The sequence below is a fragment of the Coenobita brevimanus genome, chromosome 38 (genome assembly GCF_032717465.1).
Source record: "Coenobita brevimanus isolate Jiangsu-jjx chromosome 38, ASM3271746v2, whole genome shotgun sequence".
NCBI lineage: Eukaryota > Metazoa > Arthropoda > Malacostraca > Decapoda > Coenobitidae > Coenobita > Coenobita brevimanus.
This window is the reverse complement of record NC_136991.1, coordinates 42,596,045-42,620,119: the sequence shown is the minus strand read 5'-3', so window position 1 is coordinate 42,620,119 and position 24,075 is coordinate 42,596,045.

Below are 24,075 nucleotides of genomic sequence, written 5' to 3'. Positions count from 1 at the left end.
TTAATTATTGAGTTCTCAGTTATTTGCATTTTTGCTTTAATCTTTGCCAGTTAACTAGATAAGACTGGTCACCACTAGCTTGTGTCTGTACTCTTTACTTGTGTTTATTAGTATTCGTTTGCGAAGCAGTCAGTACTCAGTTTCGGTTTGCTTAATAAATTAGCGCCATGGCTACTACTGTATTTTTACAGGAAGCCAAAGAAATGGGTCTTTCGGACCCAACCGAAATTAAAGAGTATATACTCTCACGGCATAATCAGGAGCAGCAGCGCGAGAATGATGCCCGTGAAGAGCGTAAGATTCAGTGCGAATACGAGCGAGAACAGAGTGAGGAACGCAAAAAGGAGCGCAAATACGAGCAAGAACAGCGCGAACACGAGCAAAAACAGCGCAAACTCGACTTAGAACACGAGCGAGAACAGCGTGAGGAACGAGAGAACGAGAACACGAACGTGCCGAGCGAGAAGCACGCGAAAAACATGAACTTGAAGTGCTGAAGCTCAAACGAGATTCCTTGGCTTCAGACACATCTGGTGCAGTTGGTCAAAGCTCCACGAGCGTTCTCCCTGCACATGTCCTGGCGACCCCACGCATCAAGCTTCCTTCATACAAGGAAAGCGAGCGAATCGAGCCATACATAGCTCGTTTTGAGGACATGGCAGACATGTATCAACTGGATGAGGCAGCTAAGCGGCTTCAGTTTCTTAGCCTATTTGAGGGCCCTGCCCTCGATATTCTCCACAGAATTCGTGGAGACAATCTCACATATGAGATGATGAAAGCTGCACTCATTAAGGCGTATGGTCTCACAGTAGACGACGCCAAAGTTCAGTTCATGCGAGCTCGTCTCCAAGACAAGGAGACAGCTGTTCAGTTCCTTGATCGTCTCACAGCTTACTTAAATGAGTGGATGGAGAAAGATGAAACTCCTTCCACGCGTGAGGGGATAATTGACCTTATGCTGCGTACACAGCTAGAGAGGTCGTGGCCTGCTGAGCTCATAGCACAGCTTAAGATCTGCCAGGTGAAAGATGCCAGCCAAATGGCAGAAAAGGCTGACGCATTCTTTACTGCATACGGGTATCAAACTCGTAAGCAAAACACCTGAAGCAGAAAAGATACTGCCAAGTCTGGGAAGCCGTTACAGACTGAATCCCAGCACCATGCCGTTCTCAGAGTAATGGCCAAGGTCCAAGCAAACCGCAGAAGGACCAGGGGCAAAATACACAGCAGCCTGCTTGGAAACGGTACAAGCACCCCAACCAGCAGCAGTTCCCCAAGCAGCAGCAGCAGCAATACAAGGACAAGCCACGTAACCCTCAGTCAGGTCAATTAGTGTATCGGAGGCAAGAGGCAAATGCAGCCTTCATTCCACAAGTACCCGGTGGTGCCATCTCTACCAGTACAGGTACTTCCCAACAGTTCACAAGTCCCCCTCTGACCATGAACTCTCCTCAGACACCTAGTTCCCAGGGAGCCACGTTTGCTGCATCGGTTATTCCGCAGTCTCATGAATGACTGACTGCTACCTCCTCAGACCCTTCCACCATCAACACTGCCTTTCTTGTTCAGCCAGGGTCTGTGGGAGGTGTTTCTGTAAATGTCCTGAGGGACAATGGTTCCTCAGGTTGCTCTGTTAAGCAGAGTTTAGTTCGGCCTGATGAGTATACAGGTCAACAGATCCAAGTTAGACTTATTGATGGATCAGTGAGATTGTTCCCTGAGGCATGTATCCAGGTGGCGTCTCCATTTTTCACTGGCCTGACAGCTGCAGTTGTCATGCCAGAACCTTTATTTGACCTCATATTAGGCAACATAGCTGGCATCAAAAATAGTTGCGCCATAGATGTTGCTACTCAGACTTCGGCTGCTGTGATAACACGAGCCATGGCCAAGGCTCCTAATCGCGTCACTCCATTGACCGTCGCAACGCCGCAAGATCTGATTCGTAGTCAAGATGTTGTCCAAGAGCAACAGACTGACTCGACACTTGCCTCAGTGCGCAAGAAGCTGGAGGGTAAAGTGATCAAGTATTCATGGGGAGGACAAGCCAGGTTCCTTCGTAAGTGAGGACAGCTGTACTGTGAGTCACAGACACCCCAGGGTGAGGTTCGACTGCAGTTTGTCGTTCCTGCAAAGTATCGCCGAGCAGTGTTTGAATTAGATCATTGTTCAGTGATGGGAGGTCACATGGGTCAAAAGAAGACCTCTGACCGCATCCATGCTGACTTTTTCTGGCCAGGAATGGGACGGGAAATAACGAGGCTCGTACGTTCCTGTGATGTGTGTCAGCGTACCACTGACCGGGGACGTGTCCGTCCTGCGCCATTGAAGCCAATGCCTATAATCTCTGAACCGTTCGAGAGAGTAGTAGTTGACATAGTTGGGCCAATCTCCCCTAGGGCTAGTGATGGATCAAAGTATATCCTCACTATTGTTGATTTCAGCACACGGTGGCCTGAAGCCGTGGCCCTTAAGAATATAGAGGCCGTCACTGTTGCTGAGGCATTAATTGAAGTGTTCTGTCGTGTAGGTATCCCTAAGGAGGTCTTAAGCGACCGGGGTTCGCAGTTCACTTCAGCAATGATGAACGAAGCGTTCAGGTTGCTGTCCATCCGAGGCTTACGAACTACGCCGTATCATCCCATGTGTAACGGGTTGTGTGAGAGGTTCAATGGAACTCTCAAGATGTTGAGGCGCATGACCGCCGAACAGCCAAAGGAATGGCCGCGGTTCATTGCTCCTCTTCTGTTTGCTTATCGGGAAGCCCCACAGCATTCATTGAAATTCTCACCCTTTGAACTGGTGTATGGGAGGTCGGTCCTGGGCCCACTTCAAGTCCTTCGTGAGTTATGGGACGATGAAGAACCCGACCCTGAAGTCAAGACCACCTACACCTACGTCCTTGATTTGGCTGACCGCCTCCAGTCGACGTGCGAGTTAGCTAAGGAATAACTGATCAAGGCGCGTGAAGTTCAAAAGGCTTATTATGATAAGAAGGCAAAGCTTCGGAAGTTTAGTCCAGGCGATAAATGCTTGGTATTACTCCCCACTGCCCAGAACAAGTTGTTGGCGCAGTGGAAGGGTCCATTTGATGTAGTAGAGCGCATTTCAGACCTCAACTACATAATTCAGATGGGGAATCTTCGTAAAAGGTTCCACATTAACATGTTGAAGGCTTATCATGAGTCAGACCCCGAGGAGACTGGCCTACGAGTAGCTGATGATAGTGACCAGCCACTGGAAGAAACCGGGGCAGCCGCGGTGATCCCAGCTGATGACCATGATGATGAGCCCTTAACCGCTCAGTCCTGTCAGGAAAAGACTGTCGGAGATGTTGTACTTAACCCTGACTTAGCAGTAGGAGACCAAAATGCCTTATGGTCACTGCTCTGTCAGTATGCTAATGTTTTCTCAAATCAACCTAGACTTGCAAAGGTTGTGTGTCATAAAACTGAGTTGACCAGCAATGCTCCTATAAAGGTTAAGCCATATCCGATTCCCATGTGACTACAGGATGCAGTAGATAAGGAAATTGCTGACATGGAGACTGCAGGCATTATCGAAAAGTCCTCATCTCTTTACTGTAGTCCGATGGTAGTAGTCCGCAAGAAAGATGGTGGAGTCAGGATTTGTGGCGACTATAGAAGGCTCAATGCAATCACCAAAGTGGATGCTGAGCCAATGGGTGACCATATTGCCATCTTCTCCAAGCTGGCAGGGTCACGATATTTCACGAAGCTCGACCTAGCGAAGGGTTTCTTCCAGATTCCCCTTCATCCTGAGAGTCGTCAGTTCACTGCCTTTGCTACTCCTGGAGGGTTGTACCAGTATAAAGTCCTCCCATTTGGACTTACCAATTCCCCAGCAGTATTCAATCGTGCCATGAGACAAGTGCTCCATGGTATTGTAGGAGTAGAAATGTTCGTTGACGATGTCCTCGTTCATTCCGCCACGTTGGAGGAGCACCTCAGACTCTTGGAAATTGTCTTCAGTAGACTCCAGAGTTTCAACATGACTGTGAAGCCTAGCAAATGCAAGATTGCTCACAGTGAGGTGGAGTTCCTCGGCCATATTGTTGGCAACAATCACTGCAGGTGTCAGGGTGACAAGATCAGGAAGGTTAGAGAAGCCCCGAGACCCGTGACCAAGAAACAGGTTAGGGCATTTCTTGGCCTAGTGGGATATTATAGGAGTTTTATCCCCAACTTTGCTCTCATTGCCCAACCGTTGTATGAAGTGCTACGGAAATATGCTCCAAACACCACTGAATGGGGAGAAGCGCAAGAGAGATCTTTTGCCACCCTCAAGAATATGTTGTGCAAGGAGCCTATCTTGCAGTTGCCTGATTCCAGCAAACCTTTCATACTGCGCACTGATGCTTCACAAGATGGAGTAGGTGCCGTATTGATGCAGGAATCGGAAGGTGGAATCTTCCCAGTGGCATACCACAGCCGTAGGCTAAAAACCGCCGAGAGGAATTACAGTACTGTTGAGAAGGAACTCTTGGCTGTGGTTGATGGTGTTAAAAAATATTATTATTATTTATCTGGGGCATCATTTGTTCTGGACTCTGACCATATGCCACTCACTAGTCTTAGCACGACCAAGACAGCTAATGCAAGATTGACACGCTGGACACTGTATTTACAGCAGTTTAACCTTGTTGTGAGATACATCAAGGGAAGTGACAACGTAGGTGCAGACCTGATGTCTCGCCTGCTAACTGCTGACTAACATGGGCAGTTGTTGTATGCTGGGTTCCGTGATAGGCATCCTCAGAGATTTGAGTAATCCAAGGACCAGCCTGGTTCCCAGTCAAAAGTGTAGACCTGATGTCTCACTTGTTGGCCCCACAGGACACAGTATGTCCAGGGCCTGTACATACATGTGTACTGTAGGTTAAGGGGGAAGATCAAGAGAGAACTCCGCAGAGGCGACTCGAGGCTATGGAAGACCCGAGTTTGCACAAGGATTCTCAGCTCCCCGATGCTAATATAAGTACTGTAGGTTAAGGGGGAAGTTCGAGAGAGAACTCCGCAGAGGCGACTCGTGGCTATGGAAGACCCGAGTTTGCACAAGGATTCTCAGCTCCCCGATGCTAATATAAGTACTGTAGGTTAAGGGGGAAGTGAGAACTCCGCAGAGGCGACTTGAGGCTATGGAAGACCCGAGTTTGCACAAGGATTCTCAGCTCCCCGATGCTAATATAAGTACTGTAGGTTAAGGGGGAAGTTCGAGAGAGAACTCCGCAGAGGCGACTCGAGGCTATGGAAGACCTGAGTTTGCACAAGGATTCTCAGCTCCCCGATACTAATATAAGTACTGTAGGTTAAGGGGGAAGTGAGAACTCCGCAGAGGCGACTTGAGGCTATGGAAGACCCGAGTTTGCACAAGGATTCTCAGCTCCCCGATACTAATATAAGTACCGTAGGTCAGTGCTATTCAACCTAGGTGGACGGTCCACCTTAGGGTGGACGAAATTCAGTGTGGGGTGGACAGCTTTCTTTGGGTGGACAGAGGGTGGACCAGATCATTACCATATATGGATAGAATAAAAAAGAAGAAATAAATAATAAGACCCAAATGATTATCAAACACCTTACACTAATGCATTTTGAATGAATGAATAATTATATGGAAGAATTTATAACTAAAATTTGGAAATTGAAAAAGTGAATGAAACTATTTTTCCTGCATATGTAGATTATAAATGAAGAATAATTTGATTTTTGGAATATATCAAATACAACGCATATTATGCGCAATATTGCTTATTGCTTTGCTTCATTAGGAGAGATGCCATTTTTTGAAAACTGCACTGATGTTGTATTTTCTCTTGTAATGAGACTGCATTATGTAATCATATGAAATGCATAATGGAAAAATAATAAACTGCAAATTTATAATGAGTGAAATCGCTTTTACTTGCCTACATATTTGTACTTTCAAGAATCTAAAAAAATAAATATATAAGGTTAGGATCATGGGATTATACAGTTAACCGATTGGGGTGGACAGCTTTTACCAATTCAACACCAGGGGTGGACGACGCCAAAAAAGGTAGAAGAGTACTGCTGTAGGTTAAGGGGGAAGTTCGAGAGAGAACTTCGCAGAGGCGACTAGAGGCTATGGGAGACCCGAGTTTGCACAAGGATTCTCAGCTTCTCGATATTAATATAAGTACTGTAGGTTAAGGCACAGGTTGAGGACCCGTGTGCAGTTCGAGGCTATGGAAGACCTGAGTTTGCACAAGGATTCTCAACTTGCCGACCATAATCGTGTGCTATAATTAATGACGACCTCGAATGTACGTAGTAGCACTGACTGCTAGGCAGAGAGAGTAATTGTAACATAATAAAATTTTGTCTCATTGACACTTTTGATGCTCCACCTCAATTGGTTTGCAGGTACAGCAATGGGTGTAGCAGTTTTGCTGTGCGGGCCAGCTGATCGTCTGCCGCATGCTGCCGCCTCTTCTCCTCTGCCTTCGTCGTCGCCATATTATTATTTACTATGTCACTTTACACGTAGGTACAGTTACACTACAACTGTCACACCTACACCGTGTATTACATACACCACGCTACACAACAATTAGTTGTCAGTGTAAATGTAGCAACATTTCGCTCAGTTTGACCTGAGTACAGGATTTTCACCGTCATCACAGAGTTTTTCCCTCAAGCTTGCTTCTATTAACGTAAATACGAGGTTTTTTCGCTCACTGGTGACTGCGACTTTCTCCTGTAGCAGGATAGCACACAAACCACAGTGTGAATCTTGTGTGAATGACTTAGGATGTGTACATATATATATATATATATATATATACACACAAATTTTTTCCCATAAGGAAAAATTTAATTTTGTAGGGGCGTAATGTCACGAATCAAATTCGCGACATTTCCCTTTTGTGAGAAGCCACGAACTATTAGTGGAAAACTCACTGTTTATCGTTCAGTTAACCGCTCATTCAGACGGAAGCTTTGTCAAATCAATTTTTCATTGTCATACGTGATCGTCTCTGTGTGAGACATTAGCGCTTCCGCTGAGCGATTTGTTTTGGGCGCGTTTCGCTCACTCGACCGTTAAAAAATGCGGCCTACTGCTCCCCTTGTTTTCCCACGACTTAGTCCAGTTGTTGCTCTGACGGAGAGAGGTCCTGTGCTCCAGAAGTGAGAGGTCAACCCAAGCTCCACTAGAATCACAGTTACCCAGTGCTCCCACCTTGGTGATACAAAGCATTCATCGACTAGTATTTCCTTTTTGTATTTTCTAATCTTAAGAGTTTAATTAAGGTGTTTTTCCTAGGCGTAAGAATTTAGCTCGTGTGTGAGTGAGTGAGTGCGATCTCATTAATTTGATTTTGAATTGTAACGTTAAATTTATTTTGTAATCAATAAATTTAACAGTTCTTTTGCTTGAGCTTAATGTAATGTAAACTCTTGTTTCATTTCTCCGCAGTTAAGCTTATTTCTCTTATAGCTCCTAGCTTGCATAAACGTTTGCATTCATAATTGGTACTTATGCCAGTCTTGTGTATTAAGCTTAAAATCCGTTGTGCCTCCTAGGAGTTAAGCATCAGCAAGAACCTGATTTATTATTAGTATTAGTTATTTATTGTCAGGGGTGAAGTAACTTTCTCCAGAGGCTAACAGTACTAATAGACAGCAATTGAGTAATTAGTCTCTGCTGTGTACTGTTGAGAAAGTTTATAAATTCTCGTTCTGAAAAAAAATCGGCGAAGTAAGCCAGCGTTAAGAATCATTGCTTGATGTAGCAAGACAATCATTGTCCTTGCTCTTCAATATCATTATCATTATTTTTAATAACTGCTTTTATTTTTAAAACCCCGTGACACCGTCTTACCCTTTTTTTTTTTTTTTTTTTTTTTTTAAATCCCGCTTGCATTATTTTTAACACATCTCTCGCGCCCGACACTTTCGTCCTTGAGGGACATTGTACAATAAACCTTCATTGCAGTCAAGGCACTAATCCAGCAGCACTCATTCTCACCGAGTGTACTTCCCCATCCCCGCCCCACCTCCCACCAAACGTTCATACCATACCTCCAATTCCTTTGTTTACCAAGCTCATCTCATTACCCTCCTATTCGTTGCCCTGTGGTTATATTTCCACTTATTTTCTAGTTTTCCCCTTTTTTCTTTATCTTTTTTGTCATGTTTCGCTTATTAATTCGATTAGAGTTTTAGATACTTGATTTTATTTCCGTTGATCAGTTCCTGTTCATTTAGTGGGGGCAGTTTCCGCCGCTCAATTCAGTAGCCCATATCTGTCTCTGGGTTAGTAGGCACCTTGGATAACACCTCGGGTATCTTTGATGATGCAGTGGCCTGTTATCCCAGGATATATCCCACCGTAGGCTCAAAGGTCTCAGTTAAGATGAGCACCCAGGCTAAGCGCCGCAATGCATCTTTTCTCACCATTACACGTTTACTGTACAGTTTAAGCATCCTTCTTTATTCATTTTCTCTCCTCATTTTTTTTACTGCTAGTTTACTTACCACATTTTTTATATTTTCTTTTATATTTCCTAATTATCTAAACTACATTTATTCTTTCCACTGTTAGACTCCCAGCCTATGCATTTAGTCCCATGTGTTAGATGTCCCCCTTTCTTCCTTTTTCTTGTCTTTTTCCGTTGCTTAGTACATCTGCTAACTGTTGGATGGAGGCTGTGTATTTACCTGTGTCTATTTGTGTGTTCGTGTTTCCTGATATTTCAAAAAGTTACCGTTGGATTTCGGTGTAATCCGAGTGATATGTGGGCAGTGGGTCAAGGAAGAGTTCATTAGTTTCTGAGATGGAGTTCCCGGTGCAGTAATAAAAAAATTTATTGGCGTTGGCGGAGGCATGCCCCGTGTGAGAATGTGTAAAAAGGCAGACTTAGACCGTAGTATTTACTGTGTGAGCCCTGAGAAGTATTCGTCTGGTAGGAAAGAAGAAATACAACAGTAATTCATAAATTTTATTGGTGTTCTCAGGGGTATGCGAGCTGTGCGTGCTTTTCTAGTTTGGTTTGTGTTTCGTGTGTGCGTACTCGACCATTCTCCCTCTGCTGTGTTTCTACAGTATACTGCACTTGTATATTGATTAAGTCGTCAGTACGATGTACGATCGTATACCACAAATATAGTCCATGACATTTGGTGCTGCTGCTGCCGCGGCCGCCGCCGCCACCAATTATCACTGCTACTACTACGACTACTACTGCTGGTGCTGCTGCTGCTTCTGAGAATAGCTACTGTTCCATTTCTTCCTCTCATTAGCTACCCCCAAACTACGTTTTTTAAAAGGCTGATTTGACCATACTAGTATGGCAAGTTTGGAAAAATGGAGTTCATATTATTAAATTGTAGTGTGCGGATAGTTGTTGGAAAAGAATCAATTTGTATTAACTTTTTTAATGAATTGGAACTACCGTATAGTCTGTGACCAAAAATCTGCTTGTCTCCATCTTCATTGCAAAATTGTGACTAGAGATTAATATAGGAATACGATGCTAGTCACGCAAAAATGCTGTGAAAAAGATGTAGAGAAACAGGACTTTTTCTTTTCTGCCGCAGACACGCGATATAAGCCCAAAGGACGAAAATTTGAGCCAAGTCAAATGGAAAAAGAGCATAAAACATCCGCATCATTTTCGGCGCCTTCAGGCTGATGACGCATTTCAAATTTTGTTCTTGGTATATTTAGATGTTTTTTTTGCAGCTGCGGATAAAAATTTCAAACTAGAGGTATCAGATACAGCCTCAAGTAACTTCCTTACCTCTTAAGATAATTCCAAAGTCAAATGAAATCGTTTGAAAGTTTCGAGAATAGAGTGAAAGGTTCGTTCTAGGATTAAAGTATATCTGTGTCCATTTCTATTATCTGCCTTTATCCGTCCCTGTCTTTCTGTCTGTCTCTCTGTCAGTCTGTTTATCCATATCTATCTCAGTTCTCTCTTTATAGTTTTTATCTTCCCACCAACCTACCTACCTACTACCGTTTGTCTGTGTCCATCTATCTGTCTGTCCAGCTATCTGTCTATCTGTCAGTCTGTATATCCATATCAGTCTCAGTTCTCTCAATATTTTGTATCTGCCTACCAACCTACCTGCCTGCTACCTATCAGTGTATCTATGTATCGGTCAGTGTGTCTAGATATTTGTCAGTGTACCAGCCTACCTACCTGCTACCTATCAGTGTATCTATGTATCGGTCAGTGTGTCTAGATATTTGTCAGCGTACCAACCTACCTACCTGCTACCTATCAGTCTATCTGTGTATCGGTCAGTTTGTCTAGATATTTGTCAGTGTATCTGTATATCTGTACAGCATATAGGTATATGTCCATCCTTTTGTCTGTCTTGTTACCTATTTACTTATCTGTCCATTAGTTCATCCGTCCATCCATCTACACGTCTGTCTATCTACACTCCACTCTTGCTCCTTCAATATCGTGACTTCCACAAACAACTTAACAAGCGCCTCAGTTTAGAGGCGAGGCAGCAGGCCCTGAACGGCACTGGTATGGTAGTTAACCTGCTGTTGAATGGGTACTGTACACAGCCCTTGGGTTGTTTTGATCACTAGTAGGCCTACCTTCGTTACGGAGAGAGAGAGAGAGAGAGAGAGAGAGAGTCAAATCACGCTAAGTAATATTTTGCTTTTGAAAGATGCTACACTATCGCTGGATCAGACTAATAATCGTTAATCTTGAAAGTCGTAATAATAATTTCGCGATGAATTATAACTCAACATTATAGGTAAGTAACATGTTGGATTATAAAGAAATGATGTTGAAAATCAGCAAAATATGTAAGGCATTCAGTATGTTCGATAAAAATCCTTTAAATAACGCTAAAACAGCTGGTTTAGTTACACATTCTAGTCAGAATTTAGCAGGAATACATGAAAAATCTATAAACTAGAGGGGCACTCCATGGAGCGCCTCTATCCGACTAGGGCAGCGTAATTTCCACTAGGAAGTCACAGTTTTGTTATTGCTTGCCTTTACCGAGGCGGAGCGATAATGTTTTTGCCCGCCTCAGTGTGTGTGTGTGTGTGTGTGTGTGTGTGTGTGTGTGTGTGTGTGTGTGTGTGTGTGTGTGTGTGTGTGTGTGTGTGTGTGTGTGTGTGTGTGTGTGTGTGTGTGTTCCCATTATATCTCATGAACGGCTTGAGCTATCAGCGTGAAACTTCATAGTATCAAGATATGGCCAAAATCTTGGATGAGTTCGAAAATGAGGACTTGTGGTCAAGGTCAAGGTTGCCAAAATGGCTGCCAAAAGTCAACCAGTTTTTATCGGCCGCCTTTAACACCATTATATCTCATGAATGGCTTGAGCTATCAACATGAAACCTTCAGGGTATCAAGATATGGCCAAAATCTTGGACGAATTCTAAAATGAGGACTCGGGCTCAAGGACAAGGTCACCAAAATGCCCGCCAAAGGCCTCTGTGAAGTTAAAATGGGGTGCCGAATCCCTGTCATGCACTTCTTCTCACAACATTCATGTAGCCTGTTCGATCGCTTGTCAGTCCCCCAGCCTCACCGACTTCCATACCTCTTCCTCACAAACTCATCCACCATATCCCTCCACCTTCTCCTTGGCCAACCTCGCTTCCTCCCTCCTTCAGATTCGCTCAGATATACGTTTTTCACCACTCTAATGTTATTCATTCTCCACTTGGCCATTCCATCTCAGCACACTTTCTTCGATACTTGTGTCCACAGACTTGCTCACTCCGCTTCTTTCACGAATCACATCATTTCGTATCCAGTCCACTCTCTATACTCCATATTCATTCCTCAGCAGTCCCATCTCCACTGTTCTCACTCTTGACTTTTCATTTACATGCCACACCACAGCATAGTTTAACACCCATATGTTAAAGTTGGCACTAACACTCCATGTAAGACTCGCGCAGCTACAACACTCAAGTCACTTTCATATCAAGGCCTTCATAGCACCAGCTACTTTCCTTCCTTGTGTCACTGTACTTTCCACTTTTGCACATTTTCCTCTCTTTTCTATCACAGTACCAAGGTATTTGAACTCTCTCATCAATTTAGCATTCAGAGAAGTTTTGTCATCATTACCCTACTCACTCTCCGAAATGCGTACATACGTATATTGGTTTACATGCAGCAGAGTAGCAACCGCAGTAATATAAAATACCACCATATATTCATTGCAAGTGGTGTCCCAAAATAATGGTTCGCCGAGGAAGTAATAGTACCCAGATGTATACCTGCCATTATTGCATGAGTCAGTTATGGAGAATAAAAACCAACAGGCTTGACCTTCAGCAGTTGGCGTCACTTTTAGTCCCGTATTTTGTATGGCAGTGGAAGTGTCGTAGCACCTCTTCCTTAGCGACTTTTAGTCCCGTGTTCTGTATGGCAGTGAAGGTGTCGTAGCACCTCCTCCTTAGCGACTTTTACTGTAGACGTTATATAGGCACTAGTATATATCTCATAACACAATGTACAGGATGTAGTGTGTGCTGGAGACATACACAACCCTTCACTAGGAATGTCAATCCACATAATGTATATCCACAATCTTGTTGTCCCACATCATCAAGAATCCTTAACAATGTCTTTGTAGTCTAGACGACCAATAGTTTCATGACGTATTCAGACACGTGGAGTAACCAGCCCTAGTCGATTAGTCCACGTGAATGGAAATCTACTAGACACTACATCACACACACACATCCTCTCCAAGCTGTATATAATGTCGGAGAGATTCCCTTCAGATCAGAAAGGGGAGAGAGGGGCTAGAGAGAAGGCCCGACACTAGGGTCACTAGGCTGTCACACTCCATTACGCTGTAACTCGCTGTTGATATCACTGTGCAATAAAACACCGTAACCCAAGAGTACTGTAACTCACCTCGTTGACACTATGTCTCACGACTTTATTCTGGCTGTGCTTGACGATCCACAATCGACTTCCCTATCACCGTACAAGTACCTACGACTTTACTTCCATATTCGGTGTGGCAGTGGAGGTCTCGTAGCACCTTTTCCTTAGCGACTTTTACTCCCGTATTCTGTATGGCAGTGGAGGTCTCGCAGCACCTCTTCCTTAGCGACTTTTACTCCCATATTCGGTGTGGCAGTGGAGGTCTCGTAGCATCTCTTCCTTAGCGACTTTTACTTCCGTACTCAGTATGGCAGTGGAGGTCTCGCAGCACCTCTTCCTTAGCGACTTTTACTCCCATATTCGGTGTGGCAGTGGAGGTCTCGTAGCAACTCTTCCTTAGCGACTTTTACTCCCGTACTCAGTATGGCAGTGGAGGTCTCGTAGCACCTCTTCCTTAGCTACTTTAGTCCCGTATTCTGTATGGCAATGGAGGTCTCGTAGCACTTCTTCCTTAATGACGTGTTTTGCATATTACACCTTGACACTCTCTTCTGGATTATTTATGCCGTTGTGCCAGCGACATAGTTTGCATCAGTAAGATGCAATAAGGTACTGTGGTGTTGTGTGCAGAATAAATCACCCAGGAAGAGGTATTACACAATCTCTGGGGCTACTCAGTACGGCACATGCTCTCAATGAATGCTGTGACACTTCTTCCCACTGACAGCTTACTTTAAACTTAGTATTGTCATCTCCATACCATTAAAATTAAATAGGGAGACATGATTCGCAATCCGGTCGTTAGGTATTGCATTTTTTTTATTGCTTCATTCACTGCAAGATCCTCCCCGAAGCTGCATTACATAACACAACAGCAGGAAGACAAAGACATAAATGACATACTCGGACACAAGTTGTTTCCATCAAAATATACACCAGATTGACGTCACTTAACTGCCTATGGCTATTCATTCTCACGTATGATATTTTAGTGCTTTGCAAAAAATGTTATTTGAATCTTTAAAACAACCTTTTATTTTTTCTTTTGGCATCTTATGTTAATCGCGTCCTAAAAAAAAGTAAGTCTAGAACATTTCTGGTGTATTTATTTCAGTGAATGTTTTGTCATCCTCACCTGTAACATTTTAGTCGTTGGCAAAAAATATTATTTTTGGCGTACAATAAAAATTCAACAGTTTACATTTCGTCGGGAGTGGGAGGATATCACAGTGCACACTTTTTAACAAAGCGCGTTTTTCTGTCGTCTCTAAAACGGAGTTTCGTTGTTGGTGGTGCATTGGTAAAAAAGGTTCTCGGTTTTTAAGGAGCAGTGGTGGTTCGTGTGGTACGGTAGTCACAAGTCCGTGATACAGTGAGTTGTACAGTTGGGGATATGAATATCGGTCCACTTCCATTTGATAAAGAACGAGACGAGCAATAAGTTTGGAATCCCAGTGGTGCCATCTTCCTAGCCCAGGAGACTTCAGAATATTGTGTAAGTTTCATTATAACGGTCCGGCAAAAAAGTGGAGCCATATCATCGTCTGCAACTGTACGTGTGTGTGTGTGTGTGTGTGTGTGTGTGTGTGTGTGTGTGTGTGTGTGTGTGTGTGTGTGTGTGTGTGTGTGTGTTTTAACTAATTAACCCAAGCCTTTTTTAAGTGTTTCTAACCAAGTTTATGTAAGGATAGATGACCTTTTTATAGATCAAAAGTCAGTGTCACAGGAATAGGTCAAAAGATGATATAGCAGAATCAGCTTAAACAGTTTATAACTGACCTATACCAAACTTGATTGCAGAGTTAAGACTAAGGCAAGAATGATGGAATTCAGTTTTGAGAGTAATCAGAGGTCAGGGTCATAGGGCAAAGTCAAAGTTTTCCTGATGATCCATGTGTAAACAACACAATAAAATAGTTTTGAACTGATCTGACCCAAACTTGGTGGAAAGGCTGAGGGTCAGTCAAGAGGTTTATCTAAAAATAAAAACAGGTCACGGGTCAAGGATTCATGGTATGATCAATTGAATCATTATTTTGTCAGATTTAACCAAACTTTGAGAAAGGGTTCATGGTGGGGGTAAATAGATTAGATTATGAGAACAGTCAGAGGTCAAGTTCACAGACAAGGTCAACTGGAACAGTTTTAAATCGATTTGCTCCCAACTTCTTGGAAGTGTTAAGGGTCAGGCAAGAATGAAGTAAGTTGACTGTGAGAGCAATCGGTCAAAGACAAGTCACTGGGCAAAGTTTAATGTTCGGCCTTAACATCAGTTGGTGGGCGCGAGTGTTGCATTCTCCAAGTGCTCCCTCTTTGTTTTTAATTTTATTCTTTCCTGTACAGAATGAATTGATGCAACGTATAGGAAGCTTCAAACTAGGAGGCTTGATAATACCTTCATTAATTAAAGGAGACTGTCTCCCAAGGTGAAGGGAATCGCTTGGAAATTGCTGAAGTAAAATGGAATATACGTCATCGAATTCAAAGGGTTCGGATTGAATAGCAGCGTTCAAGTTTATTTGCAAAGTTCAATTTTCGGCCCAGGGCTCTGGAATATCTGAAGACTGTGCAGAAAGGTTCCATTGGCTGTGTCCAAGATGTACCAGCAGTACGTTACTGTATAACTCCTTGAATACTATGGCGTGTGTTTTATATATTCTTGCATCCCCAAATGATTATCAAATATTGTCAATTATATTGTCATTTTATCCTTGTTAATCTATGTAAATGTCGGGTATAACAGGCTGTTGGTCCTGATCAGTCTTCAATACAGTGATATGTCTGTACTTATCTTTAGGGAGAATGATCAGTCGATCTGTTGTTCTGGCTTTTTTATGTGTGTATAAATAACGGGATATCATCATACTGAAGGGCTAAGGCAGTGAACAATGACCTGAACTAATGTACATAGTCAAGTTTTTATTACGGCCTTTTATAGTTCATTGGCAGGCCTGTGTTTAGTACATATAAGTTGACAGTCTAAGTGGCTTTCCAGAGATTTCATTGTGCTTCTTCCTTTTAACTTATTTTACTTATTAAATTGTGAGAGTCTACAACAGTAACATACTGAAGGACAGAGAGCTGTAATGTGCAGCATAAATCGCTAAAGAAAATGTGTTACGAAGCTTCCTATGCCTTGATTGTATTCTTTGGTCTTATAATAATCACATCAGTTGAGGGATGGATGAGACTTTTGTGTTTCTGTTGTGATTGTATTTTACTGAGAGAGAGAGAGAGAGAGAGAGAGAGAGAGAGAGAATGAGAATGACATACAAAAGACACGACTCTCTCTCTCTCTCTCTCTCTCTCTCTCTCTCTAATATTTCAATATATCTCTATATCTATCCATTTTTCATTTACTCTTAGCCACCATATCTATCCATTCGTTCATTCTAAATTCGCTATTCAATAAGAATGAAGTATTTTGATTTTGAGAATAACTGGCTGAAAGTCAGGATCAACAGACTAAGTCAGACATTGGACCTCAGACCAGTTGGTCAGCGCGGGTGTGGTATTCTGAGTGCTTCCTCGTGTACTTCGTTCTCTGACCATTTCCTTTCCTCTCCTTTACCCAAGATACCGTAAGTTATATTTACTGCTCAGTCACATCTCTCCACAGTCTAATTAATCTCTTCATCTGTCTTTCATAATCCACCCATTTCAAATTTATTCATTCATTCCTCCTCCTATACTGCAAAATCGCCAAGTTAATAAAGCTTCATTTTTCATGTCCTCTTTTATTTAATTTTGTATCTCCACACATCTGTTACCTATCTACACTCTTCATCATTTACTTTTGTTCATCCTTTCTTAACTCGTCCACTCTTTTCAACCATTTTCTTTCATCCTCCCCTGCCCTATCACAGCTTCGTTAGGTTATATTAGGTCAGTTTATCTTGGTTAAGCTCTGTGAATGTCAGGTATACCAGGCTGTTCCTCTTAATCTGAGACTTCTGTACACACACACACACACACACACACACACACACACACACACACACACACACACACACACACACACACACACACACACACACACGCACATATTGGTAGACAGATAGAACAAGGCACAGGCAAAGTGAAACAAAGACAAACAATCAGAGAGGTGATAATGCAGACAGAGGGACGAGGACAACAGACAGACAGAGGTTTTACATTGCATGCTGCACTGGACAGCGATGAGATGTCCGTTTCCGAGGTGCATTAGTTCAGTTGACACACTAACAGATAGATGGCTGGTCCACAACAGCTCCCGAGCGTCACTGCTCTAGCACGAGTACTACCCACAAGCTAGATTGTGATATGCTGTGGATGTTGTGCCCAGACAAGGAGTTAATCATCATCATCATTAGCAGCAGAAACAGTTAATCATCATCATCATCATCATCATCAACAGCAGCAGCAGCAATGGGAATTGGAATTACCCTTCACCAACTCATTCACTACGATGGCTCTTTCCCAAGACAAGCTAAATCATCTGGCAGTGACAAGAAAAAAAAAAATTTTCTGTACTCAGGGTAAAAATAGTGTGTTCCCTGCAACATCCGCGGTCAGACTCGCAACAGAATTCCTAGTCCACTGCTGTATCCACTCCAATAAATTCCTGACAGAGAGAGGGAGTGAGGCAGGGAGAGGAGGAGGAGGAGGAGGAGATACAGAGTATGGTGAGCTGCAAATGAACACATTTCTGGAGGGGGGGGGGAGGGGGAATATGTCTGTGCGTTTGTTCATACCTTGTTCTTTGCCTCTTCCTGAAGCTGATATTTATCTCTGTGAAACTTCATACACGCGTCACGTCTCCCCAACCTCAGTAATTTCCTTGTTACAGTCCTCATTTTCCGTTTACCCAAAAAATCATCCATTTTCCTAAGATTCCTGTAGTTTGTCTCTTTTCCTGGTTCCAAACAAGCCTTCGATAAGGAACACCTTAACTCATTCACTACGTTGACGTATTAATATGTTCTTGCCACCTCCAGACGATTTTATTCAGCCTGTAAAAGACATCGTATTGAAAGGTTATTGAGTATTACATCTCACCCCTCCAGTTTGACAGAGATCTTACCAACAACGTAAAATTATCTGGATATGGTAGGATTAATAATTACGTCCTCGGGCTGCAGGAAGTTAATGCTTTCTTGATCTGTAGATAGAGCATCGAAAAACTGGATATAACAACAATCAGCCCATCCTTTTATCGCTGTATTTTGTGTGTGCTTGTGCATGTGCTTAGGTGTGTGTGTGTGTGTGTGTGTGTGTGTGTGTGTGTGTGTGTGTGTGTGTGTGTGTGTGTGTGCCCGTGCGCGCTTAAAGAGAAGGACCAGTGGACAGGGAATGCGAATAACGAGTCACATTCATCACGGTGGTGGAAGCTGGGAGTTGTGGCTGGAATAGTTGTGCTTCACTTCACTCAGCTGTGGTTTACGGCTCAGCCACACTGGAATCCTCACACCTATACGGAACCTCACCCAGTCTGTGTTCTGGTTTGTATTTCTTAAAGAACAGATCACGGAATAGATCATAAAGAAAGAAAATTAATGGTTATTTATACTGTGTTAAACATGAAGGACACAGACATGAAATATTAAGTAATGGCGAACTCATGCATCAGAATCTCATTTTTATTTACCTCCGCCAACGAAGTTGGAGGATGTTATGTATTCACCTACTTGTATGTTTTTGTTTGTTTTTTTATCCACACGATATCTCCAAAATTTCTCAGTGAATTTCAATGAAATTTTGTGGAAGGGTGGTCCATGGGCCAAAAAAGAATTATTAAATTCTGGGGCGGATCGGGATCCGGATCGTGCAATGGCATTGGCGGAGGTATGCGCTCTCAGTTTGCATTCTGGTTATCGTCTGCATTCTTATGTTCATGTGTATTCTTTTTTAATTGAGAGAGAGAGAGAGAGAGAGAGAGAGAGAATCTCCGTAAGTTATACAGCCACAAGAAGTATTGTGATTATGAGACTGTGACTCCAGTGGTTTGCTTTATCTTAAGCCCCTGGCAAGATGGAACTGATGTTTCAAATGAGCAAGTTATTTTTTCAAGACGGTCGTGGCTGGACACTGAGAGTAGTGGAATTAGCAGCAGATTTCTCACATTTTCATTGTTTTTGTTGCTGTGCCAGGATGTCTTGATTCTTCCAGCACTTCCATTCATTCGCCGTGCTTTGCTGGCGAATGGATGCATTGAAGCCATATTTAGAAAACTAAGTTGCGTGTAAAATTGCTTTTATATACGTTTGCATCACTGATACCACAACCAAGCTCTTGATAATTAAACGACGCTGTTTTAAAGTGAAAAGTTTTTGAAAAACTTATTTGTGATTATAATTTTCATATGGAGACTTGCTTATCCTGCAGATTATCTAGAATCCCATATAAGTAAAACCCTAGGAGTTGTGAAGGAATTCCGGTGCTTGGGTGCAGTGATGCAGGGGAGAGGTAAGTGTGTGGAGGAAACTTAAAGCACTGTATACTGGAATAATTAAGGTGAGTGGTGCTATGAAGGCCTTAATAAAATAATAAGGTGTGAGTATTGAGGCTGCAGAAAGACTGTATGAAGCTGTATCAATGACCAAATTAACATCAGAGTGTGGGACTTGGAATGGCCTGAGCATAAAAAGTCACAGGTGAAAGTATTGGATAGGCTAAGAAATGCTGAGATTCATAAAAGATGTGGAGTTGGAAAGTATAATGAAAGGGTAGATGTGTGGGTGCTAAGATGGTACGGTATGGTCATATACCGGTCTAGTGGACAGAATATACCCGTATGGTAACAGTGAAAGTGTACATATATATTGCTATTGTTTTTGCTGTGGTTCCACGCTCATCAGGACGTGAAGCCGGTTGAGTTGCTGGCAAAAGCTGCAGCTCTAGATCTCACGCAGCTCACCATCCACCCATCGGGAAGTATGGCGGGGGGAGGGGGGAGTGTTAAATCGGTACCATCACGTGAAGGCCTCCCTCTCTAGCATCCATGTCCCTCTTCACTACTCTTTTTTCGCTCATATACATGAGTGACTTGGAGGGTAGTAGGCATGAAGGTGGATGGGTAATATAAGTGAAAGTGGGGAAGCAGAAGATTGGCAGAGGACATTATATATATATATATATATATATATATATATATATATATATATATATATATATATATATATATATATATATATATATATATATATATATATATATATATGAAGTAGCAGGTGCACATGACAGTGGCTGCACTCATATTTAAACGTGATAGGCGACAGGATGCAAGGATAATATACATTAAAAAAAAATCAACCCCCCCCCCCGAAAATCCAGGGCGCATTATATTTTTTCCTTTTTTTCATTTTTATAAATGCAATTTTATGGTTCTACAACTGCTTTCATTCCATGTGCTGGGGTGTACACACGTCACAAGAGTTCAGTAATTTTGGTGAATTGTTTTGTATAACACTGCACTGAATTTTGACTGCGAAGATAAAACGAGCAGCCTGCAGATTAGAACTTTTCTTCTAATCATTACTTGTAGCTGCAAAGCTGTCTTTTCACTTTTGGTTTTGAAGCTTTCCGTTCAGAACTTTCTTCAGTGCATGTTGGTTCCGTCTCAAACAGAGGATTCAAGATGATGCATATTCTTAGCTCTACCCGGAGTAATTAATCGATTGAACGCACTTCTGTAACATCCTGTAACATCCTCAGGCATTTCTTTCATGTGTTCTTTTCTCTTTAAGCATTTTCGAATATGTGCCTTCATTTGCTCAGTATTTGAGCTAATAAGAATACAGCATTTGCAAGCCCAGTTCATAAATTTCCACTGTAATCACCTCACCCCAAATAGGTAATTTCTTCCTTCCCAACCCCCCTCCTCCTATGAATCTATCATTGAGTCAGTTACTGAGACTCAGCAGTGACCAGAACAACTGAAGAACACAAGACGACAATACAGTATAGGAATAATACGCGTTCTGTTCTCTGTAAACCAAACTACTCAGATGATGAATCAGGGACGAGTGATTGTGCATAATTTATGAAAAACTGATGTTTTGCAGTAGGTACCAGTAAGGATTCTTGTTTAAAAAATATAATTTTATACTAATATTTGAAATTAACTGAAGGCAGTAAATCCAAAAAGGGCCATTAAAACCCAGATTTACTTTCCCAAATCAGGTTGTCTGGTAGAAAAAATTAATCCGTCACTGATGGACTGGTTGTGTCTTTCAGGCATTGTAAACCACAGTATTAGTGTGTGCAACGTTTGGCCTCTGAGGTGGATCCAAGAATTTTGAAAACTTGAATGACAGTGAATGGATGAGACTGATTTTCACAAGGCACAGTGCTGATAGCTGTCCTACATTTGTGCTTCCCTACTCCTGTGTCTGGATCCTTCCTCCCCGTGTAAGTGGGAAAGAGGGTCAAAAGGATGATGATGATGATGGTGATGATGATGATGATGATGATTAAAGAATGTTACTTAATTCGAAATAATTTTCATTCCTTGAGCAGGATATAATTTCCGCCAACAGAATAAAATCGTCTGGTGTTGGACGCTGGCAGTATGATTGTATTGTAGCGGCTGGTTTTGTGACATAGTCGGTCAGATGTACTGTACGCGGTAAAAGGGTTAAGGTTATGCTGTAAACTGGTTACCCTCGGCCCGGGTGGGAGTAGAGGCGGGACAATGAGTTTTGTTCGTCCATCTGTCCATCTGCAGTAGGTGGTCGTAGAAATTCACGTAAATAAATTAAATAGGCGGAACGTAACACAGAGTTAACCGACACCCTTGTTATTAAATTGATTTTGGATATTTCTCTCTCTCTCTCTCTCTCTCTCTCTTGCATAATGATCTTGCAGTTACATTATTATCTTTTTTTCCTCTTTATCATCAGTCTATATACCGTATTGGTCAAGTCCTTTACATCGGATATATTCATGCATATCTTCTCCTTTGATATAAATATTTCCTAATCCTCTACTCCATCTTTGGTCTATTTCATCAACACATGATCTGTCCTTCCCTTCTCTTCATGCAAATTTTCCCATCCTCTCTCCTTAACCCTGTTTCCTACCACCACCAACTCTCCCATATTTCACAACTTGTACTCTGTCGTCATGTCCCTATTTCACACACTTTCTTCCATTCCTTCCATTATTAATCTTATTTACGTTTCCTCTTTGACTGACACCTCCTCCTCCTCCTCCTGCTTCTGCTGCTGCTGCTGCTGCTGCTACTTTTGCTGCTGCTGCTGCTGCTTTTGCTGCTGCTGCTACTTTTGCTGCTGCTGCTGCTGCTGCTTTTGCTGCTGCTGCTGCTGCTTTTGCTGCTGCTGCAGCTGCTTTTGCTGCTGCTGCTGCTGCTTTTGCTGCTGCTGCTGCTGCTTTTGCTTTTGCTGCTGCTGCTTTTGCTGCTGCTGCTGCTGCTTTTGCTGCTGCTGCTGCTGCTTTTGCTGCTGCTGCTGCTGCTTTTGCTGCTGCTGCTGCTGCTTTTGCTGCTGCTGCTTTTGCTGCTGCAGCTTTTGGTTTTGCTGCTGCTGCTGCTGCTGTTGGTTTTGCTGCTGCTGCTGCTGCTGCTGCTTTTGCTTTTGCTGCTGCTTTTGCTGCTGCTGCAGCTGCTGCTGCTTTTGCTTTTGCTGCTGCTGCTTTTGCTTTTGCTGCTGCTGCTGCTGCTGCTGCTGCTTCCATATTCTCTTCTTTCGCCTTTTTTTTCTGAAAACATTTTCAATTCCTACCGCGCCTTCATTTCCAAAACCACCAAATCTTGCACATTCTTTCTCTTTAACATGTTCCCTCATTTCTTCCACGCGTATTTTGTCATTCTTTCCTTCTTGTCCTGCGTGCACATACATTTCCTCTACAGTACCTCAACTTTCACCCCGATTGCCGCTAAATTTACTACTCTTCCACGTCCACATCTGTTTTCACTTTCCAATCTTTATTTTCTTTCAAGTAACCTTTCTCCTACTTTTCCTCCTCCTTTTTGTTAAACATTTCCCATTTCTCCCTTACTTTTCGCCATCGCTTATCCTCCTGCATTATTTGACTTTGGCTCCATCTTTCTCTCTCTCTTCACACATGTTCTCACCTTCTCTTCTGTACATACTTTTTTTCGTTCCTCTTAATCCTTTTCCACATCCTCCACTCCCCCCAAATCTCCTTCGTTTTGCTAAATTTACCAGTCCATTTTCTTCTCACACACGTTCTCACCGTCGTCCTCTCCTTCTGCCTATACACAATTATTATCTTCCAATTACCACTTTTCCACGGCAACCAAATATCTTAAGTTTTCCTCTTTCCTCCCAATCTTCTTCCACGCACATGTTTACGTTTCTTCTTTCCCCTCTTCCACAAATCTTCTGATCTTCCTTCCATCCTCTCTGTCCCACACATCTCACCTTCCTTCCTGTTCCTCTCCTCTACACATATCCTCTCCGTCTCCCACCTGTGTTCTGGCTGTCAGCGGTGTGGGTCCTGCTCGTAAACCCGAAGTGGAGTCATGGCCACAGCACTGGGATTTTGCAGAGGAAACTTTCAGAATCAGTTGCCACCATAAAGGGGTGTGTTGAAAGAGCCACTTAGGTTCTTGAGAAGATAGACCAAGGTTTTCACATTTTACACCATCTCGTCCTAAAATGTTCGCAGCTTCAGCATTATACTGTAGCTGTGCTTTTTTTTTTTATTATTTTTTTTTCAAGACCTGGACTCTCTTCTCCCTCCAAGTCCTACAGTAGCTGCACCGTACACGTGTTATCCATGTTTTCTGCGGTCTTTGTGCTCCCTACCTGCTGGAGGGAAGTCACATCCAGGGTCTTGAGACAACGAAAACTTGTTTAATGTTAAATTCATAATTCGAGGATCTAAACGATATCACCACGAACAGTTGGCGATGACACCGTTACTCATGCAGTTCAGGAAAACTTTGTACCACCACCAGCAGGATTGGGCACTGTATGAAACCATGGCTACGGCCTCCTTCAGCCAGGAGGTACAGAGTGAGCAGAAATGTGGCTCACAACTGTATTTAGAGTTACAGTCACATTTCAGCAGCTTACCGTATTAGAAGCATAGTGACGTGCCGTTCCCGGTTTCGGATTCACTAACATTTTTGTAAGCTGAGGCACTTAACATAAATTCTGGTCCTCAGATTACGCACCGTTAATACACTATAACACACACCGTAGTTTGGTGTTCACTGCCGTATTCAACAA